Consider the following 22,429-nt stretch of genomic DNA (forward strand, 5'->3'; position numbering starts at 1 on the left):
TGCTTTCAATATTCATTTCAAATCACAATGTGTGTAAGAAAAACTCAGCATCTCTACAAAAGCAGGCTAGACTTTCATATTTAAATGCACATTGATAGGAATTCTAAGTAAATTAGCTTGTTTTGCTTATAGTCTCTGCAATCATGTCCTCCCATGAAGAACGTTAGCAGTAATATAAAGAACAGTATTTTTAAAGCAGCTCCGGAAGAAACTGTCATTCAAAAGGAAAGGGAGCTGCCACATAAGAGCAACAAAAGAGAAGAGGCCAAGTAAGATTTTTCATTGTAGCATATACCCAAATGAGCCAAGAGTTAGTGTTAACATAAGTGACCAAGTGAACAAATGGAGGCATCAGTGACTATGATTTGTAAAGATCAGGGTAGATAAACTAAAGCTAGCCTGTAATTCCAAACCAGGTTATAAATCTAAACTTTACCTGGCACTTAGGTCCAATGCCTGAACTTTGTGCAAAGCTCAAATAAATGAGCATTACATGGCTGTTCTCTTCAGGGGATTTAGAGGAAGATAGACAAATCCTCCCTACTAGACTATGGATCTTGCAAGGTGCTGAGAACTCTGGTCCTAGATCCAGCAAAGCTCTTAAGAAACAACAGGACCATTCATATACTTAAAGTTAAGCTTGTGCCTAGTTTTGCTGGATATGGGCAGGAGTGCTCAGCATCCTGCAGAATTAAGCCACAGGCAACAGAGGTCCAGCAAAGCCACTCTCCAATACCTGCTTTGCCCTCCTATGGCGGATTTTAGCCACCAAGTCCTTGTAGTCATAGAACCACTGGCCAGAGCCCTGCACAAGCTATCTGCTCCTGCACCCTGCCTGCCACTTCTGTGGCTGGAGCCCTCATGCAGTGAAAATGCACCAGTTTCATTGCCTATGTTGTTTCTTGCCTATCACAAGATTTGGCTCTTAGGTAAATCTCAAACAGATATGATCTTGGCTCAGGGAACTTTATCCACACTGAGCTATTTATTCTTAATTAAATTACCTTACAAAATGGTATTTAAAAATAAGTGGAGAGGATATTCACGTCATATGCGGAAATACACATGCAATCAACAACATTGTGCCTACAATTGCTATATCTGCATTCACAAATAAGAAATGCAAATGAATGCAATTCTCTTTGCCTGGGTCTGAAAAATCTGGCTCAGCCTCATTTACAACATAACATAGCATAGACTATCTTCGCACAATAAACTAGTGTAAACACAGCAGAGGACTTTTTAGAGAAGAATGTTTTTTGAATTGTGACACTGCAGTTTACCACTGACTTCCTGATAACTACTTAGATAGTTTAATAGTAGTGCAACTGCCAATGGAGTTGTTTTGGAATCCTTCAGCAGAGTTCTTACTGCTCTATTCTGCTTTGAACTGGAGGACCAGTACCCCAGGAGCCAATAGAAACAGTATTCCAATAGACCCATTGCTTTCTTTTCAATAATGTGTTTGTCCTACTGAAATTAATAGGAATCATCTGAAAAAAATCGATTTCAATTTAGCATCTATTGCTTAAAAGTGCATTGCCATAAAATGTCTTTTCTGTTCTAAAAAGTCAGTCTTTTCAGGGTAAATGTATGACATCTTTGTACGCACAAGATTAAGAGCTTGGTATGGTTAAGTTTGAAGTTGGAGGTACTGATTTAACAAGATCAAGAGTAAATTGGCTAATTTTTCGAGTAATTATTGCCATTCTTCAGTGACATCTGTAATGACACTAGAAGTAGAATATAATATTTTCCTTTCAGTAACATGCTTTAGTTTAAGATCACAGTCATTGCAATTGGAGGAACTTGGACTTACACAAGCTCATTTCACAGCGCATTCAGATACAAATATTTTAATATACTTACATTACTAATTCATTCATGACGAGACCTATTAATAGGAATTATGTTCCCTGTGTCACCTGTTGACTCACTGCTCAGGTGTCTCCCAAAAATGTCAACACAGTGAACATTGCGGGTGAAACCCTGCCTCCGTTGACATGAATAGCAAAACCCCAATTGACTTCAATTAGATCAGGTTTTCAAATCGCAGTTGCCAGAGTGACAGGTACCACTGCTGTAGTAAAGACTCTACCTTCTCATCTCCTGTGGGATAGAGAGAGATCAGATACACACAGCAGTCACACCAGACCACTGAGGAATGCAGCTCAGTGGCAATGTTAATTTACTGTAGAACTCCTCCAACCAAAAATGAATATTTTGCTTCTTTCATTTGACATTGTCTCATAAATAAAAGATAAGAGGATAATGAATTATAGTTTGTAAACACTAGAGCCAAATAATAATTGTTGATTGCTAATAAACTGCAATGAAAACAGATTCATACAAACCACAAGTGATACTGCAGCAATAAATATCGAGGAAGGCACTGTACATTAACAACAATTGTTGTGCTGCTCTTTGAATATTAATTATTTGTATAGCTTTTGGCTAGAAAGCAACAAGAAAATATTTCTTTAACAGCTTACAACAAATAAGCCTGTCAACAACTCACTTTTCCTCCATTCCTCCTATGTTCAAATCATTCCTGATTTGTCATGATAAAGCACCTCTCTCTCAAAATGAATTCAAAGAATAAAAGTTAAAATTATATATATTGTTATAAAATTCGAAAAGTGTACCATGACAGTTATTTTTTTTTAAATATAGTGCATTGACTTTTTGACAAACTATCTTTTCCCTTCATATGTATTGTTCTCAGAAGGTTATTTCTCCATTTAAGCAAAGTAATTGTAGTGATATTGGTATTAGACATTCCATAAAATAGCATAATTTCTGCAGCCGTACAGAGTAGACCCTGTGTAGTGAATCCTATTATCTGAGCTGTTGAAGCATGCTTCACACACACATAATTACCAGAGATGATCCAACTTCTATGGTAATTACAGTATTAGAATAAATGGGAACATGGCAGCATGTGACCTAAGAATCCTCTGGCAGTACAAAGATAAGTATGATTGCTGTGCACAGCTTTGTCTAAGCCTTTTAAGACATTTTCCAAGGCTCCACTACATAAGTAGTAACAGATCAGCTTTCGGACTTACTCTTTTTGTTCCAGGCACAATAGCTGTATATTTGCTATCTTATTTGTATTGTCCACAGTTGACAGTATTGGCAGGGGAAGGATTGGGTTGGGAGGGGGAAGGGAACCACACACATACACCATAGTTATGGAAACTAAATCCACACGATAAAATGCAGAGCCAAATGATAGATTTATCTGTCGTGAACCTTTGATGGCCTTACCTGTATCCTGTCCACGAATTCATCTTCCCAGAATTTATCCTAACATTCCAAAGCCACCTGTGCAGCTTCCAACAGCTGAAACTTGTTTTAATTAACAAATATTTCCACTCTCTCTTCCCCTACTTTGGAGCCCCCTTTTACTTCCCCTTCCTATGCATCCCCAAAATTACCCATCTGAAGTCCAGAATGAGCAAACTTTAGTCCCAGGCTGTCAAGGCTGATTCCCTACTCTGGCACTTTGAATGCAGAAGGTGGGGGCCCTCAAGGATTTTAAAAATTAATACTGGCCACTTCAGGCTTGTATTAAACTCCCAAGGTTACAGCTTTTTTTCTGACCTTGGATGGGTAGATGCTGCCATCACGCAAGTGCAAAACCCCTTTGAGAACCCAGGAAGGCGCACTTGGGAATTCCTTCCTGTGGGTTACCCTCATGCCCTTTCACCCCCGCCCCCTCCGGGGAAGAGCTGAGAAAGAAAAACAAAGAAAATCAGCTGTTGCCACCAGCTAATTAAACAATGTGCACAAACCTCTTAGGACACAAAAATCCAATCCTGTTCTTAAAAAAAAGTAAATTTTATTAAAAAAAAAAAAAGAAAGAAAATACATTTGGAAACTCAGGCTATTGCTAGATTAAAAAAAAAAAAGCACTTACACGGATTAAGCATCATGAATAACTTTCTTGAGGTTCATCTTAAAGGTTACAAGCAAAACAAAAGCACCTGGGGTTCACACAGAGGAGTCCACAAGCCATAAAAAAATAAGAAGAGATAAACTGAATCACGTCTTCCTAGATATTTCCTGATCTACTTTCACATCTGGGATTTTAAATGAGTTGTTTCTCAGTACGATACTGATGATTTTTCATACCTGACCCCAAGCTTCTTACAGCATAGTTACTCCCTGTCTGCCTCTCTCCGACAACAAACAGACAGACAGACAAATGGGAAGTTTTTTCCCAATTTTAAAAAATTCTCACCTTCCCATTGGCTCTTTTGGTCAGGTGCCGACTCCCTTCCTTTTACATGTGAATTGCAGGGAGACTTTTTAACCCTTTACAAGTAGAGAACATCTACTAAGAGGGAGTTTACAGCTAACTGGCTGGCTGGGTGTCCATAAAAGGGAGCAACCCCACCTCTTTCATTTATCACATATACCATTAAGGTCCTTTCTATACATGCCAATATTTCAGCTGTAAAGAGGGCTATTTCCCATCCCTGCAGGGCTACATATGAGACCTAACAAGTCCTACTGACATGTAATCACATGAAAGCCTACCAGGCACATATTTTCTTTTTAAATTCTCCATCTTTACAATTTTTTCCTCATTTAAAAAAGTAGAGGTTTCACGTCAACCATATAACAAATGTAAGTTTCATGGTGATAACTTAAAATAGCCACTCTCCCATCCAAACCCACTCCCACACCAAATAGAGCCCATGGTGTGGTACTATCTAGTGGAAAAAAGGATTACATGATTAGCTGCTGAATATACAAAAGACATCCTTTCAGAATTAACCTGCAAGTTTTCTTATGCTAAAGGATACGTAAATGCAGAAATGCAGAGTAAATGCAGAAATCAAAGATGATTGAAAAGTTGGTGATTTCTATTTTTCTGTGTATGTGCATTGAAAAAAAAAAACATAAGTACCATGAAACATAGCAACACATCTTAATTTAAGAGAGTCTCAGCATAGACTGGCTTTCAAGACATATTGCCAAACCCAGCTGTTTACCCAGGCTTTTCCTGAGGGTGTGGATTGACAGGGGGAAACCCTCAGCTTGAGGGCCAGTGAGCATTTTACCATTCACACTGTACCAACTTTTTATTAGTTTGTAACACATCTGAACAAACTGTTCTCTGGTTCATGTGCCCAGAGTTTTTTTTAAAAAACAAAACATTAAATTTGTTTTCTTTTAGACTAACAAGTGAAATTTGCATCCTCTTCAAAAATGAACACTAATAAATAAATCACTTTCCCTGCACATTTTGCATATTTAATCAAAACAGCCTCGTTCACGGTTTTTACTCTTGCTCAAGATCAATACTAGCGTAAGCACATTCTGTTAGCAATGGAATTTTACTTTGACCTCAAAACATTGGAAAGGGTACAATTGTTTTCTGGTTTACTAATTACAAACCTTTCTAGGAATATGATTAGTTTACAATGTCTAAACAAAGAGTAGGAACTATGTTATTTTATCAGTTACTATCAGAAGCAGCCTTTAGAGATCAGAAATAATATGTTTTCATTCATTCAGGCTTAGCATATCCTCATTTTTAATGGTGATACAAACATTTATATTTAAAAAACAGAAACAAAACAATAAAAAAAAACAAAACCTTTCCTTGCTGATAAAGATTTGTTACTCTAGAGTAAATCTCACGATGGCCTCTATTTAGCAATCACATAACTCGTAGAAGACCACATGACCCAACCAATTACTAAAAACAAGATACTATGTGTCCGATTTATTTCCCAGTCCATAACAATACAGTAAATGGCTAAAGTCTCCAAGATATACAGCCAAACATAAAATTCAACAAGGCACTCAAACTATAAAACAAAGTGGGTGACATACTGATAAATGTAAGTGCTGAAGTGTCTTATGTGGTATAATAAATTTAACGTATATGCTCCTTTAACACTTTAAAGCTCCTTCACAAGGCTAAGAGATACCATCTTCTAAAATATATTCCTTTGTCTGAAATATATTACAATTATAAACAAAATACTAGAACTTTTTGCCCATCGCTGAGTAGAACTTAGAAGGGAAAACAATCTTCTAGCACCTTTGTTTGATATATAAAGTAAACCCCCCAGATTCTTCCATAACTACTGAGCAACTTTATAGAAAACAAATCTGGTCACTGAGCTGTACCCAGAAAATTTAACATTGAACAATAAAGTTACTGATATTTCCAAACTAGATAATTTCAAGTGAAGGGGCCTGAAAGACCACTTGGAGAGAAGACGGAGAGTTACCAGGGCTCTGAGAATAGCATCTCTAAGGAAAAAAAAAATACACACTCCCTATATGCTTCTTCCCATGGCCTATGCTCCCAGAGCTCTGCTGCCAGTCTCTCACTATTCTCACAAGTTAGGACTGAGAAGGGGGCTCTGGGAAGCAAAAAAATAAAGCTGGAGGACAGAGTGCACAGAGAAACTAACTGAAGTGACATGGGGACAGTAGCCAGAGATGGGTGGTTAAACAGCAGGAGACACTTGGCCTATTGAAGGGGGTAGATGGATTGTTCCAGTGCTCAGTGGGGAATAAGAGGTGTCTCATTTGGCGAGGAGGCAAAGCACAGGGGTGCGTGTGCAGAGATGTGGGTCCATTTAGAGGAATATACTCACCTCTGTGCCACATTGTGGAATGGTTCTACGAACATTGATACCTCAGTGCTGTTAATCATGTGGGTGCGTACATTGTATCTACATACCCTGTGGGTACTTTAAGTAATTCTAGGGCACTGCACACAATCACTATGTAAAATGTATACACACTGACAGAGCCAGAAAGATTTTTAATCATGTGCTTAGTAACAGAATATGGTTTATTTCCACTAGGGAGGGAATGATCCATAATTCTCATAAGGTATACTCGTGTTAGTTATGAAGGTCATCCCTCATGCAATACTGATCAAGAACCCACAGATCCAAACAGTACACAAATGAGCACACTTTAGGAGAAAAGAAAAAAAGAAAGCTAAAGCCTCTGATGAAAGCCTGGTACAAGTGACACCACATTCAAAAAACCTGTAGGAAAAAACAAAAACAACCATAATGTTACAACAGCTGTTTCAACCCCACATATTAAATTAACTTAATTTAAATAAAGTATACAAATAACTTGCAATGCACATATCAACAGAATCAATGAGCTGCAGACTCCATCTCCTAATCACAACTGCTGTGGAGATCTGTAGTCAGAGATAAGAATAAAGAGATAATTGCAATCAGAAAAAATGCTGAGAGCGGAAACAAATTGCAGTGGATTTTACCAAGCAATAAAAGAACAGAAATTTAGTGGTACAAACAATCTTCATTAACAAACAAAAGGCTAGAGATTGGCCTGATCTAAAATCCAAAGCCAAATAACCAACCCACCACCACTAGCTTTGGAAAGAATGAAACAACCCACTTCTGCAGCTCAATTTAATTGTCCATCTCATGGCCCCCAACTCCTCTCAGCCCTAATGGGTGGGATGTTCAAAATGAGAAAGCAACTGGCTTGTTGTCTGGGTACCACTGTATTCCACAATTATCCTAGTATCAATGCTAGTTTTACCTTCCTAAACACTCTCTTTATAGTCAGTTTCTGGGTCTCTTTTCCTTCATCTTTGCAATCCTTTCTTTCCCCAGTATACATACCACCTGAACTCCTCTCTTTTCTTGTTTTCTCCCTCTTTTCCTATGTTCACTTTCTCACTCTTCACGCCCCTCATTTTCTCCTCCTTTTACTCAAAAGTCCCCAGTCACTCTTCTCCATTCTTCTTCCTATCCACCCCTCCCCACACTATGCCCCCTGTGCCCACAGTTCCTCATCTCAATCTTTCCCAATTTAAAAGGCCACCCCTGGACTCCTCTTGACTAGGTCTCTCCCTTGGTCCCCCACAGGCCTCCTTCTCAGTGCTGGTCTTACAATTCTGGAGAGGATCAGCAGGATTCTGGGAGGTTTCCCGGAATATAATCAACTCCCCACATTTGAAAAAACAAAATTACTACATAAAAATATTGTGAGAAGACAAGTTTCTCCTCAGAAGCAACACTTTCCTTTCTCCAAGGAAGAGGTCCCCAGCACTTGCTAAGTCCTCCTCCAGATAGCTGCCCAAAGACTGGTAGTCATAATTCTCCTACCCTTCTCCCAGAAGCAGTCTTCGGTCAGTGCTTCAAGTCCCACATATGTTGTGCTTCTCTCAGTCTCTCTTGCTCCACATTTTCTTCTGTCTCCCTTAAGGCTCTCCCCACATTTCCACCTCCCTCCATGCCACTGTGGCTCTGCTTTGTCTCTCTCTCCTCCGACCCCCAACAAATTATGTTCCCCCAAATTTCTCTCCTGCCCTTTCAGATGTAGATGAAGCACGGCTGTTGCTGTACAGTTCGCCGAATTCTATCTCCCCAGCAACCTGCATGCTCACAGCTTCTTTTCTTTCCCTGCACACTTCCATTCCACAATCAGACACAGAACCACAGCTTGAGTGAAAATGGCAGGGAATGTGTGGCCAGCTGGGGAAAGGAAACCCAGACACCAATAACTTACTGAGCTAAAAGCAGGAAGATCAAGCAAGCCTCCCAACTCCCTTCCCCCCTTCCAGGCTCCACCTTTGTTTCTCCTTCCTCTTTCCTGTTGTGTGTGAGAGGGCTCCAAGGGGACAAGGCTGGATAAATAGCTCAAGGAGCTGGCAGCTAGTGTGCTGCATATACCCCAGACATTCTTTCGTCATTTCCCCCTCAAAAACAAAACAAAAAAAATAAATGGCCCATGGGTAGGAAACTCACAGACTAAACTCTGGCTCCTCTAACTCAGATTGATCCACTTATCTCCAAATCACTCAAAGGGCAAAATGTCCTTTCAACCTGCATGCATTGCACACCTTCATTTCCATGAAAGTCAGTGGGAATTTGGGTGCCTGGGATAAGCAAGATAAATGACTTTAACTGTTTATGTTTCAAAAGATAGCATTTCGTGAAAAATGATTAGGGTGAAATGCTGCCCTGGGCTGCTTGTTATCCAGGGCTTCTCATGATTTCAGTGGGAGTTATGCCTGGACATCCTAGGACATAATTTGCTCCCTCTTGTTTTGTATTTACTGAAACTAAAGATTACTCGGAGGAAGATACTGCATATGCAGCAGAGAAACTAATTGCAGCTAAAAATGACGTCGCTGCTATCAAGAAAAACTAAAGTGAAGCATTTTGTGTGTGCGCAATTGAGATGGAAATATTGCAACTGAATACAGCATAATCACTAGTGCTTATGCCTCCCTGCTGTTCTTCTTTCTTCCTCTCTTGAAAGGCAACTATATTGTAACCCATATCCAACGGTCCGCCAATCATTAAAATCTGCTGGCTGCCATATGTTACAATACAATGTATGTATCTATATCTGGTTTTATAAAATGTGCTCACTGAATCTCTCTAAACACATATATAAAATGAAGACATTGTTACATACATGCATTAATGAAAATGGACTCAACAATCAAAACCTCTAAGGCAAAGAATCTCAACCCCTCCAAGCACTCACTCAGACAAAATCTTGAATAAAGAGATCTGTTGTAATGTGTGCAGAAGGCTAGTGCACTTGGACTTTGTCTGACCAGTGGTGGGGTGGAGTGAATTCCACAGTCAAGGACCCTTCACTGAAAATGCTCTGTTTTGAATCATCAGATGTATATATTCGGGGGCTGTTAGTTTGAAAGCCTCAGGTGTTTTCAACTACTGGGACAGAGTAAAAGGAGAAAGAGGACCATTAAATAAAATGACACATTTAAAGGTCAAAACTATTTGCATCAAATCATTTTTGAGACAAATTTTGCCTCTTTTTCATTGTATGTCTTGGAAACAGATCATGATTTCTTTGAAGTCTTGCATTATTAATAACACAATATATATCTTTGCAAAAAAAGTCTCTATGAATTGACCGTGAATAGATCTTTTCAGTATTCCAGCTTTGCTGGTTAGCTCTAATTGGTCAGATACAATCAGTCACATGGTGTTTTTAATTCTTCTCAAACCAGACAAAAGTGCAAGCACTTCCAGCACAAATACTTGCATAAAGAAAGATCACATTTCCATGAGTACTCAAACATACAACTTTAAAATTTGATTTCTTAAACATTTGTGCCAAAAAAATAAGTTACACAAATTAAATGATTGGCGAAAAGTGATTTTATTTTTCAATTCAACGAAAATATTTTGCTGTATTCATTTAGCTCTAGTGAAACAAACATCCTTAATTGCCAATGGAAGCCATGAAGCACAGATGTCACATGCTACCTGAACATGTAGCTCATACAAATGGGTTTAACTTTGAACATCCAAACATTAAGCTTGCTCAGATCAGTGGTTTTTGGATCTTTAGATAGGGGAATTTTAAATATTCAGATCCAGATCTGGGCTTTGATCCACCATTTTTGGTTCAGGACTATATCAAGAAGCATTCTTCACGTATACTGTACAAAATGACAGAGTCAGTCATAAGATAAAGAATGATTTCAGATTAGATGTAAGGAACAAAAGACATTCTATTGCAAAAGGGGGGCAGAGAATAGAGGGAGTACCAGATAGATGATACACCGACATTAAAAGAGAGGTCTCAAGTGTGTGGAATAGAGAAGACCAAGGTTACAAAAGCAGAATGAGAGCTGCGGGAGTAAGTAACAAGGAGGTCACTGAAGAGTATTCAGCGCTGATCTATAGTTACCACTTAGTGCTATCTGAGATACCACAATTACTTCCTTTTCTAAAAGCAGGGATAAAGTGGCTGTACCTCATCTACCATTCTGATTAAATGTGGGTTGGCACTGACTTCTTTGGGGTGAACTTTGTACATGGTCGAAGTGTAGACTGAATCGCGTCAACAAAGAGTTCCGAACAGTGGGAGGCAGGGCCAGTGCAGACAACAATGTCAAACCTGAAGTTGCAAGGGTCACCCATGTCATAACAGCCCCACTCTCGAAGGACAGTTTGAAATGCTAGTTTGGTGTTTAGTGCTTTGAGCTCTGTGCCAGGTGGTGTCAGACTCTTCTGCTGACAGAGGTCAGTGGTGAAAATAAGCAAGATCCCTGAGGAATCAGAATTTTCCCTTGAACCACCAATTCTCCTACATACATGCATACATACACACAGAGAGAGAGAGAGAGAGAGAGAGAGAGAGTTCAGCACACATTACTCTCCACCCTGTGCCTTTCATGGGAGCCAAGCATCCCAAGTGGGCATGACAGAGATTGAGGCAGGTGGGAAGAGTAGACTATTAGTCTTTGATATCAGGGGGCCCAATCGAATAACACCAGTGATGCTTAAAATGGAACTTCCAGGAGGAGACCATAAAAACAGACTCATTTTTTAGCCTTATATCAATCCATATGAAAAATTGAATTAATCTAAAGTTATGACCATCACCAGATAAGAATATGGGATTCCAATCCACACTAAGATCATCCATCATCTTGGATAATATTAAAGGTATACATACACCTTTACTCTTTTGCTAAATACACAAGAGAGAGCATGTTTCTTTTCTTTGATGTCTACGTTGGTAATTTGGGCCACACTAGGGAAAACTGTATTTTTATTTCAAGGGGGAGGGGGTAAGAAACAGCCAACTTTTGACAAAGTCCTGAAATGAAAGGTTGAAAATACGGAAGTGCTTTGAAAGTGAAATATCAGAAGCTAGAGTCTGATACAAATCATCTGTTAACAGGGATGAATGAAAATAAAAAAGAAATAGAAATCTCAGCAAATACTGCGTACCCACAACAATAAAAAAATCTATAAGTTAGCTGAACATAGGGAATGCAGATAAGTTCAGCATCCAGAGGTGCTAGTGTGAACACTGCTGATTATGTTGCTAAGCAACCACTGTCAGGCTCTGAATCTCAGTATCAAGTAACACCAGATTCAGCAGAGAAAAGTATTTTGAAAACAAAAAACCCTGGGTTCAGTGTTAGTTACTGGGGAATGAGGAAGAGTAAAAGCTAACCGAAAATGAACCCTTTGTGTTGGTGAACCATCTTCTGTGATACTTGCCCTCCTTTCCAGCAGGACAGCTCAGGATTCTAAAATCACAACGGCATCCAAACGTGTTGGAAATTTCCAGCATCAAAGACAGTGACAATTAGGGATACAGTACAAAAGCGGTTTGGATTTTGGTGGTGTCTGGAAAGAGCTGCTTGAGAGTTGCGGAAGGGAATTTTATCTTCAGGATCGCTACATTTCCTGTGAACCTCAGGCAAGTTTTCAAACAAATAATACAGTGAAGTTGAGTTCTCATCTCTCTGGGTGGGGAATTGTGTGTATAAATCTCCACCTTCAGCCTTCTCCCCCTCCCCCCAGTGAGAAGAGGAGTTACTTTTGGGCTTGGATTATTTCACAACAGATAAAAATGCTTTCATTTATAGCAAATAGCTGCAGACTAAAGAAAATATTAATATTATTTTCAATCAGGTAGCTCAGACATGGGTAACACCTTATCCTTTCCTGACTTGGCAGCAAAAGTAAGACTAACTTAGCAAGACTAATATTTCCCAATACTAATGGTTTGCAAGAACTGAGATGTTGCCCTCAAAAATTAACTAGAATTTGGATATTTGTGATAACTGTGGCATTCAGCTTTGGCCACTTTTAAAATTACTGTTGTCCAATGATTTGAAAAGATCTCACAATGCAGAGTTTTTCTTCTAAAGCAAAATAGTACATTTTCTTTGAGAAGGTTCCACAATAACAAGTAGATATCCAATGTGGGCTTATGGTTTTGTTTTTAACCATCATTTAAATTCTACTTCAGGTGTAGCCACTTTACTTTCTCCTGGTTTTCATCATCCTGTTGCTGAGGTGAGTATATTGTTGCTGCTTGGAGAAGTACTAGATATAACTATACTGCAGGATTAATTTATTGAATATGTAAGCGCTTCCTGTTTATGGAATGGAGAAGAAATATTTTCTTTAAAGAGTTTACAAAATATTTAAATTAAATTCTACAGATAGCACTCTATCTGCTAACATCTTTACTGCAAAGACAGATAATGAGAGAACTAAAAAAAGCGAATCTCATCATTTGCTAATAATTTACTAGCACTTTTATCAAAAAGTTTTAGTTTATTTGAGGTTGGGAGTCCTTTAATCCTCTAACACAGCAATTCACATGGGCAAAGAGAATTACTAATTCACTGCACTAGCTCGAATCTATCATACATATGCCTTTAGGTATTTTATTCAATGAGGGAATGGCTTTCCAGCACTGATTTCCAGTCACAGCATGGATAAACTTTTGCTACATTTTTAGTATCAGAAACGCAGCTAATTTCTGTGGTTTTTCAGAGGATCATAATAATTTGTGGAAAACTTAATTGTGTGTTATGCTGGTATTTGGCACCGCAGAAGTGCAAGAGACACATTTATAGAAATACATGTTTCCTAACGTAAACTAACTGTGGGAATGGGAGAAAAGTAGAAATGCTATCAGATGCCAACCACACAATTAGACAGAAGCCCAAAGAAACAAGGGATGAGAATCAGAGTCTCCCCATTTACTTGTGCTCAGATTACAGTCCAACCAACTTTCAGTAACAGCAGCAAATAGCTGCTATTCCCTCATCTGAGCAATTTCTTTGAAAAAAATTGAAAGGTGTTTCAGATGTGGACAAGATATGATTTTAGTGCTGAATAATCTGATTGCAATGATATTGCTCTAATGTTTTGAAATGTTTATTTTAGGAAATAGAGCTATGACTGCAACACTGTGCCTGCTGACTAAAGGAAATGAATTAGCAGATTTTGTAGACAATTTATTTCTGAACATTACTAGGTTTTCTAACCAAAAAAAAATCTACTTTGAAATCTAACGGGACCTTGTAACTCAGATAAAGGAATATTTAAATATAAAAGCTAATCTTTTCATAAAGTTTCTGTAGCAGTTTTACAATGATCTAATAAGTAGTTCAGGAATTGATGGATTACCCTCAGAAATGTATTTTAAAATTCTTGGTGTATGCCAGGACATTGGGAATGATAAATGAATATAGATCTGATGGTATTCTCCTTGTACTATTGCTCCAAAAAAAGGAAGATCTAATGGACTATTTCCAGTATTTAAAAATCTTACTGTAATTAAGTTACAATACCATTCTTGCAAAGAGGCTTAGGTGTACATATATATTAAATTCATAGCAATCTTACTGGACTAATTTTATTAAACTACTAATTATGCTGTAAGTTATAAAAATAAGTAACTCATGGTGTTTTAGAATCCTTTAGAATTCAGCATCACCTGTTTGTGAGTTTCTATGAAGCCTAGGAAAGCTTTGTCCATGTGAGCCATGAGCATCCTTGTAGCATAGTGCATTCTAAGCCATATGGCCTGATTTTCAGTAGGTGCTGAGTACTTCCAATTTCCATTCACTTTGGGCTTGTTCATGCAAGATGCTGAGCCCTCTGGCCCCAATCCAGCACAATATTTAAACAGGTGCTAAAATTTGAACACAAAAGTAGCCCCTTTGACTTTAGTGGTAGCAATGAATACGCAGCACCTCGGAAATCCACTATGGTTTTGGAAATTGATTTGATAGCACCACCCTGTCCTGCTCCACACTACCATCAAATGGAAGCTAATCACCTGGCTTCCCAATAGTTGCAGGGTGGGAAGAACAAGAGCTTGCAATATAGATGCAGTATGTAATTTTTCTACCCCTCGTGCCATGCAGAATGAGGAAATGGGAGAAGAGTAAAGCGGCAGCCACCTGTCAGTGGTAAGAGAGGTTTGGGAGGTAATGAGGAATGAAGAGGCACCTGACCTCAGCCACTTCCAGCCAAGAGCTCTCCTCCACAACCTGACAGTGTACAACCACAAATATTTGAAAGATACACTGCTTCTTATACATATGGTCTCAATGTCCTAAAGATGTGTTCTATTTCTGGATCAGTCTGAAAATTCTAGAGATGCACTTTTATTTACATTCTTGAATCAGATATTTTGTAGAGCCACTTAAAAAGATAATCAGAAATGTTGCATCACACATTATTATTGTACTTATATTAACTATTTCAAAAACAGGACATAGGGAAATTAAATGAGGGACTTCTCCAAACTAATGCTCTGATCAGATCCATGTGTACAGAACTTTTCACCTCTGCTTAGGCCCACTGACTCAGCATGGGCATAAGGGTTTGCCTGCCAAGCTCCAACTATAAGAGATTTATGTATCTCCGATTCCACAATCATTCTTTACTTCTCAAATACATACCTCATTTTTACAGTGACTTATTAAAACAATATGAATAATTTAGAAACTTTGGGAGCCAGGCACGTTTTGTGTATTTTGTACAACAGGTATACATGAGTGGATGAAAATATTATTTTCTTTGTAATTTCATGGTTTAAAGTTTCACAAAGAATGTATTGAGGGACCTGGAGTCACAGAGAGGAACATTTTAAAAAGAATTTTTTTTTAAAAAATGAAAAGAAAAGGAGTACTTGTGGCATCTTAGATACTAACCAATTTCATAGATTCATAGATTCATAGATATTTAGGTCAGAAGGGACCATTGTGATCATTTAGTCTGACCTCCTGCACAACGCAGGCCACAGAATTTCACCCACCACTCCTACAAAAAAAACCTCACACCTATATCTGTGCTATTGAAGTCCTCAAATCGTAGTTTAAAGACTCTAAGGAGCAGAGAATCCTCCAGCAAGTGACCCATGCCCCATGCTACAGAGGAAGGCGAAAAACCTCCAGGGCCTCTTCCAATCTGCCCTGGAGGAAAATTCCTTCCCAACCCTAAATATGGCGATCAGCTAAACCCTGAGCATATGGGCAAGATTCATCAGCCAGATACTACAGAAAATTCTTTCCTGGGTAACTCTGATCTCACCCCATCTAATAGCCCATCACAGGCCACTTGGCCTATTTACCATGAATATTTAATTACCAAAACCACGTTATCCCATCATACCATCTCCTCCATAAACTTATCGAGTTTAATCTTAAAGCCAGATAGATTTTTTGCCCCCACTGCTTCTCTTGGAAGGCTATTCCAAAACTTCACTCCTCTGATGGTTAAAAACTTTTGTCTAATTTCTAGTCTAAATTTCCTAGTGGCCAGCTTACATCCATTTGTTCTTCTGTCCACATTGGTACTAAGCTTAAATAATTCCTCTCCCTCTCTGGTATTTATTTGAGCATAAGCTTTTGCGAGCATAAGCATTTTCCACTTTTATGCATCTGATGAAGTGAGCTGTAGCTCACGAAAGCTTATGCTCAAATAAATTGGTTAGTCTCTAAGGTGCCTCAAGTACTCCTTTTCTTTTTGCGAATACAGACTAACACGGATGCTACTCTGAAACCTTAAAAAATGAAGTATTCTTTTTCTTTTGCAGTTCTCTCCTACATCAGCCCTACAGAAGCAACAGTTTTCCAGTTACAGCCTTTGGCATCCTTCATAATCTTTTTTTTTCAATCAGATTGCAAACAAACAATGACATGAAATGGTTGTTCTTTATTGCAGATGCATATTTTTGCTTCTCCTCATACTGTGTTTGTGTTAAACATTAACTTGTATGCAGTTTATAATTGTGTTGTGTTGCAACATCTCTAACTCTTGTTTTTATTTTTCATCCAGTAGCTATTTCAAAAATGTTTTGTATGACTGACAGTGTGTGGAATGACCGCCAAAAGAAGTATTACTTTTATAAAACTAGATTTAATTCAATACAATTTGTCACACCTGTTTCAATTTCCTGTAGTTCACTAATACTTGTAAACCCATTGTAATATTAATGACATTATCTGTCTTCTTGCATTCACTGACAATGTGAGCGTCTGTATCCCAGACCTATACATTGTGGACCTGTTTGGATGGTATTCATGGCATGGCAAAAAATATTTCTGTTTTGGAGGGGTGTGTGTGTGTGTGTTTCAAAAAAGATTCATTCTAAGGGTTCTGTGAAATTGTTGTGTCTGTGAAAAATGTGAAGTATACTTCTGTTAATTTGGCAAAGAAGTGAAATTAAATCATGTCCATAAAATAATATCCTGTGTTTCCTGTATCCTATTTTATTTTATAGTGATACATAAATGTACAAATAAATGAAGGACATTTAAAACTGAATCTGAAATACACCACTATAAGCCTTAGCCATAGTTTTAGCCAGCACTGAAATTGAAAATAGAAATATTGCTCATGTAAACGGTTAATTTAACCATACATCTTAGTTGCTCTTTATAGATTTAACTAGGAGTAAATACTATTATGACAGTCCCAACTATGAAGTCGATCCCTACAAGTTATGAGGTACAAAGTAATGAATGAAATCTTGTAATTTCTTTTCTTCCTAAATGCAGCAAAATAATCTGGATCAGGTCTGATATTTGCGGGTAAAACAATCTACCTCAGCTCCTTTTGCAAGACATGAGATAATGAAGACTTTCATGCATCACAAAGGGGAGCACAGCACTTTAAAATAATAAAACTGATACCTCACAGGGCTGTTGTGGGACTTAACTCATTAATGTCATTGAAGCATTTTGAGATCTTCGAAGGAAAGCTGCTTTATAACTTCAGAGCATTATTAAACAATTGTCAGGTTACTGGATATCTATTTTTATTGTTCATATGCCTAATAATTAAGAAAAAAGATTCTTTATAAGGAAAAGATTTATACATTTCTCAGATGGAAGCCATTTGCATTTTCATAATGGAATCACAACTCTACAGATTTATGGGAAAAGGCTGCAGTTTTATTAAGGTACAATAATTAACCAACTGTTAAAATATGCAAGTATTAAACACATCAACAACTTATATTACTTCAGAGGCCACAACACTATTGACCTTCAATATAGCTATATCCAGCAATCAGGTCACTCACGTTCCTAGGGTGAGTTCTTCCAGTACCAACATAAGTATCTTCTGGCAGCTTTTCCTAGTGAGAGATGATTACTCTGCATTTACCACCCACAAAGGACATTGTGGTAACTTCACCTTCCATGCCTTTTCACACTAGGTTTGCTGGACTAGCTGGGTTACTAAACAACACTTGCTGCAGTGGTAAGGAATCAAATTTCAATGACACTGGTGTATACTTTGGGAACTTTTTTTAAAATTTAATAGCTTACTTTGCATTTTAATTTGTAGCCCTCAGTATGATTTTTTTTTAAAAAGGATAAGATTTAAAGTTATCAATAACCCTTCACACACTCAGTATCATTTTTTTTAATAAAGCCGAGTAAAAATCCATTTTTATGGGGAAAGAGGCAACAAAATCCATCAAAGGTAAGGGACTGGTACTCAGGAAACCCTAGGCTCATTGTCCATATCCCACTGGCCTGTTGGGTGATTTTGAATAAGTCACTTCACCCGTGCCTCAGTTTCTCTATCTGTAAAACAGGGATAATGATACTCTTCCACTTTTGTAAAAGCATTGAGCTCCATGAATGAGAGTGCTAAAAATTATTATTAGGCTGTGTTACTATATAGGTATTTATTAAGCCAACAATGGCAAAATGAAGCCAGCCAAAGAAGGACGCATGATTATCATCATACCAGTTCTGCGGGTATGATGGTAATCATATTGTAATAACTTTTATAACAATAAATGCTCATGATCCTGGCCTGTGGGATGTCTGAATATTCTCTGCCTCTTCATACTAGAGTTTCTTTCTTTCTCCAAATGCTATTGCTTTTATGAATTATCCTAACTCTAATACATAAAATAAAATCTGAGAAAAAGTGGCTTAAAGGGAATTGGGGGAGTTGGCTAAAAAATTTTTGAAGAAAAAAATAGAACTGGGTTTCATCAATTTAAAACATTAAATTTACCATTGTAAGGTATATTGAGCAGGAAGGGGGATAGTTAGAGAGAAATGGGAGGAAAATAAGGGGTTACAGTGCATGGAGTAAGGGAAACGATTTCCCTCAGTGGTGGTTAATGGAGCATATTACATCTCTCCTCTTAGTAAGGAAACTAATGGGGAGCACACAGCTGGAGAACACTAAAGAAGGCACACAACAAAGGGGTGGTATGGTTGAAATTTGCAAACTGAACCTCATACTCCAATAGAATGGCTTTGCAGGGCCCCCCTACACTTGCCTGATTCAGCCTAGTTGCTAAGTCAAGTGACCTAAGATGGCCATTTCAGGAGGCACTGATCTTGAGTCACAACACAGGCAAAAAAGAGAACCATTTCCTTCCAGAACAATACAAACTGAAGTATATGGAATGTGGCTTTACATAATAAAGTGGGGTCAGCACACATTTATTGAAGCTGAGAAACACATGCATAGACCCCCACTTTGCATCTAAAAAAAAAAAATAACAATGTAGGGCCCACCCAATCCTGCACACGCAGAATTCCCAATAACATCAGTGCCACAAAGCATTTAAATCTCGCAAAACATATTCCTGCCAAAAAAGGGATTATAAACAAACATAAAAGGAAACATTTTTTAATGAGAAGTGCTTACATTCGTCTCCAAATCCTTTTGCATTTCTTCAGCTGACCTGGGGTGAACCTTTGTTTTTTTGGCTATCAGTTCATTTTTAAAATATGTTTTACTATCAGGAAAACAGACCTTGGAAAATGATCAACCTGTTTGTCTAAACAGAACAGTGTGTCAGCATCTCTCCTCCACGTCCAGTAGCTAAGAGGATGCAACCAGTACCTTCATCACTCTGGCATTCTATTTCAGTCTAACTCTACATCAGGAGGCTGTCTGAGCTCAGCACTGATAACAAAGCACTATCGCTTTTCGAAGTGACAGAGCGCAGTGACATATCAACACCGGAACTTAAACGAAAAGCCCCTTCTAATTTAACTGCTAATCTGCTGAAGTTACATTCAGTCTGGCACTCTTGTTTTTAAATAAAACTTTCTTGTAACAAGAGAAAAAGTTTGGTGTGTGCCCTAGCCTTTTTCGTTAGCAGTTAAAGCAGGTTTCAGAGTAACAGCCGTGTTAGTCTGTATTCGCAAAAAGAAAAGGAGTACTTGTGGCACCTTAGAGACTAACCAATTTATTTGAGCATAAGCTTTCGTGAGCTACAGCTCACTTCATCGGATGCATACTGTGGAAACTGCATGCATCTGATGAAGTGAGCTGTAGCTCACGAAAGCTTATGCTCAAATAAATTGGTTAGTCTCTAAGGTGCCACAAGTACTCCTTTTCTTTTTTCAGTTAAAGCAGGAAGCAGCTGAAGGGATAAAGAAGAGACAGGTATATTTTTCAGCACTGCTAAATGTCAGCTGTATATTTGTCAGAATGGAGTCACCCCAGTATGCACTTACACCTTTTGAAGCTATTTCTAGCAGAGTGACTGGAAGGCTTGCTATCAAAATGGAAATTAACATGAGGTAATGCATACAATGTAGAACATACATGCTCTTGTGAAAATGTCTTATTCCTTTTTAATTTAGTAACCAACTCTACCATTTTTAACAGAGGACTTAGAAAGGATTTTAGGACAAATCCAAATGAATTTAGTCCTTTGGTGAGTGAAAGCAGATATCTCAGTAAATTTTTCTAATGCTATGCTGGCAAGAAATCCTTTTAAATATTTCTGCATACTTTCAGTGGTTTCTCAGATCACTAACCTGCAACATTAGGTTTTTAGATTGTTATTTGCAAAAGAATGGTCTACTAAACTTAAGGGGATAAAAGCTCATATTGCTGTTTTAGGGAACATTTATAGTAACATCCAGACAATGCTGTTTAAAATTTTGGAAACTGCCTTTCCCTTCAGGCAGACAGCAAGTTTTCTGGCAATTTGTCTCTCAGACAACCATTAAGTACTAAAGAGTGATTTTTTTTTCCTTTTTCTAAGTAGCTTCTGTTTCCTCTGGTTGCTTCAAACACATTTTTCTTCAAGAAACTGTTTCAGTGGATTGGCTACATATCAAAATACTGTCCTCTGTCTAATGGCATGAGTCAATCTACCGCTGCTTGATCGATCAAAACTTGGACCAAAAAATGTACAACATATGGCACATATCCCAACAAAACTATGTGGGAAAATGTAATATTTAAAATTAACCACCACCAAGAAAAGGGGGAAATCATTAAACTTGAATTACTGCAATGCAGATAAAAATGCAAATATTTTTAGCTTTAGTACTGATGCAGCTTTAGGTACTATCTCTGCTTCTAATAAACTACCCTCATAGTTCCTTCAGCTTTTATATGTACACACGTGTAAAGCAATCAAATGGATAAAAATTAATATTTTTGCTGTACTGATCAAGTATTTTTCATGCAAAATAACTGATGCTCTTAAAAGAGCTGCATGTCTTTCATAGAGTATTAAATAATGTACATACTGTACATCATTCTTCCTTAAAACATGCCTCATTACACTGAATTTAAAAACCAAAATAAAACTGACATAATCAACCACAGACAAATGATTTGGTGTTAAGTTTCAAATGATTTATGATACGCCTAATAGTATACCTTCCTTCCTTAAATGTCTGTCAATGATTTTACATAAATTCATTACTAGTAATAAACTACACTAAAGTTTTATATTATTCATCAATAAATTATGTGGTCCCAGATTTTGAAACATAGCTGTTTTATTAAATTAAACGGGGACTGTCCCTTCTTACTGAACATTTTCATTATAAACCTTTGGTTTCAGGGCAACTTTTATCAGACAATTGTCATATTCTGGTTCATCTGTGCTCAGCTCTGTAAGCTGTTCCAAATTTATTAAATCAGAGAAAATCTGTTCTCTAGAAGGAAATGCATCTTTGCTATATGCCATATCTACATGACAGTATAATGTTCTTTGGACAGGATTAAGTCAGAACTGTGGATTTTTCTAAAACCTTCATGTGCCCTGTGGAATTTTTGCTCTGTGACTGCCACCTATTTACACCCCCTGCCAATTATAGTACACTATTGATTCACCTTGGAATGCTACTGTGTATTTATTTAGCACCCATGGTAGAAACCAGAGCATACATTATTCTGTATTTATACCAAGAATTAAGATATGAATATCTTAAGAATATTTATATCAAAAAACATGATTTAATTAAAACATATTGTATGCCTATGGTTATTTTCCACAATCAGTTCAAGAATATTGGGCCAGATCCTGGCATATATCCTAAACTGCACAGCGTGTACCTCTGGGGGAGTGTAGTGTGCAAAGGTGACTTAAAGCCAACATTTGTATTCCCCCAATCCTGTTGCTGCTCTGTGCTAGGCCAGCTGCTCTGCAGTATGTTAGAAAAGTCTGAGGGCTGCTCCAATTTACCATAATTTCCAAATAAGTTCTCAGAGTACACTTAATTACTTCCTTCTCTGCCTGAAACAGGGTAGTGTGTCAAATTTTGGGCTCTATTCTTTAGGAAAGATGTGGATAAAATGGAGATAGTTCAAAGAGCCACAAAAATGATATAGGTCAGGTTTCTAAACCTTTTAAGGAAAGGGTAAAC

The 22,429-nt window shown here is 37.8% G+C and overlaps 1 protein-coding gene and 1 long non-coding RNA gene across 39 annotated transcripts in view; one reads left to right on the forward strand and one right to left on the reverse strand.

Moving 5' to 3' along the window:
- The window catches only part of PTPRD (protein tyrosine phosphatase receptor type D), a 1,703,394-nt gene that overhangs the window by 897,203 nt on the left and 783,762 nt on the right, over positions 1–22,429 (reverse strand). The gene's annotated exons all lie outside the window — the stretch shown is intronic.
- Positions 12,774–17,022, forward strand: LOC125636909 (uncharacterized). Its single transcript, XR_007356774.2, has 2 exons — positions 12,774–12,827; positions 16,372–17,022. It is a non-coding gene; the product is annotated as an uncharacterized LOC125636909 (long non-coding RNA).

Source organism: Caretta caretta, chromosome 5 (assembly GCF_965140235.1).
Source record: "Caretta caretta isolate rCarCar2 chromosome 5, rCarCar1.hap1, whole genome shotgun sequence".
Taxonomy (NCBI): domain Eukaryota; kingdom Metazoa; phylum Chordata; order Testudines; family Cheloniidae; genus Caretta; species Caretta caretta.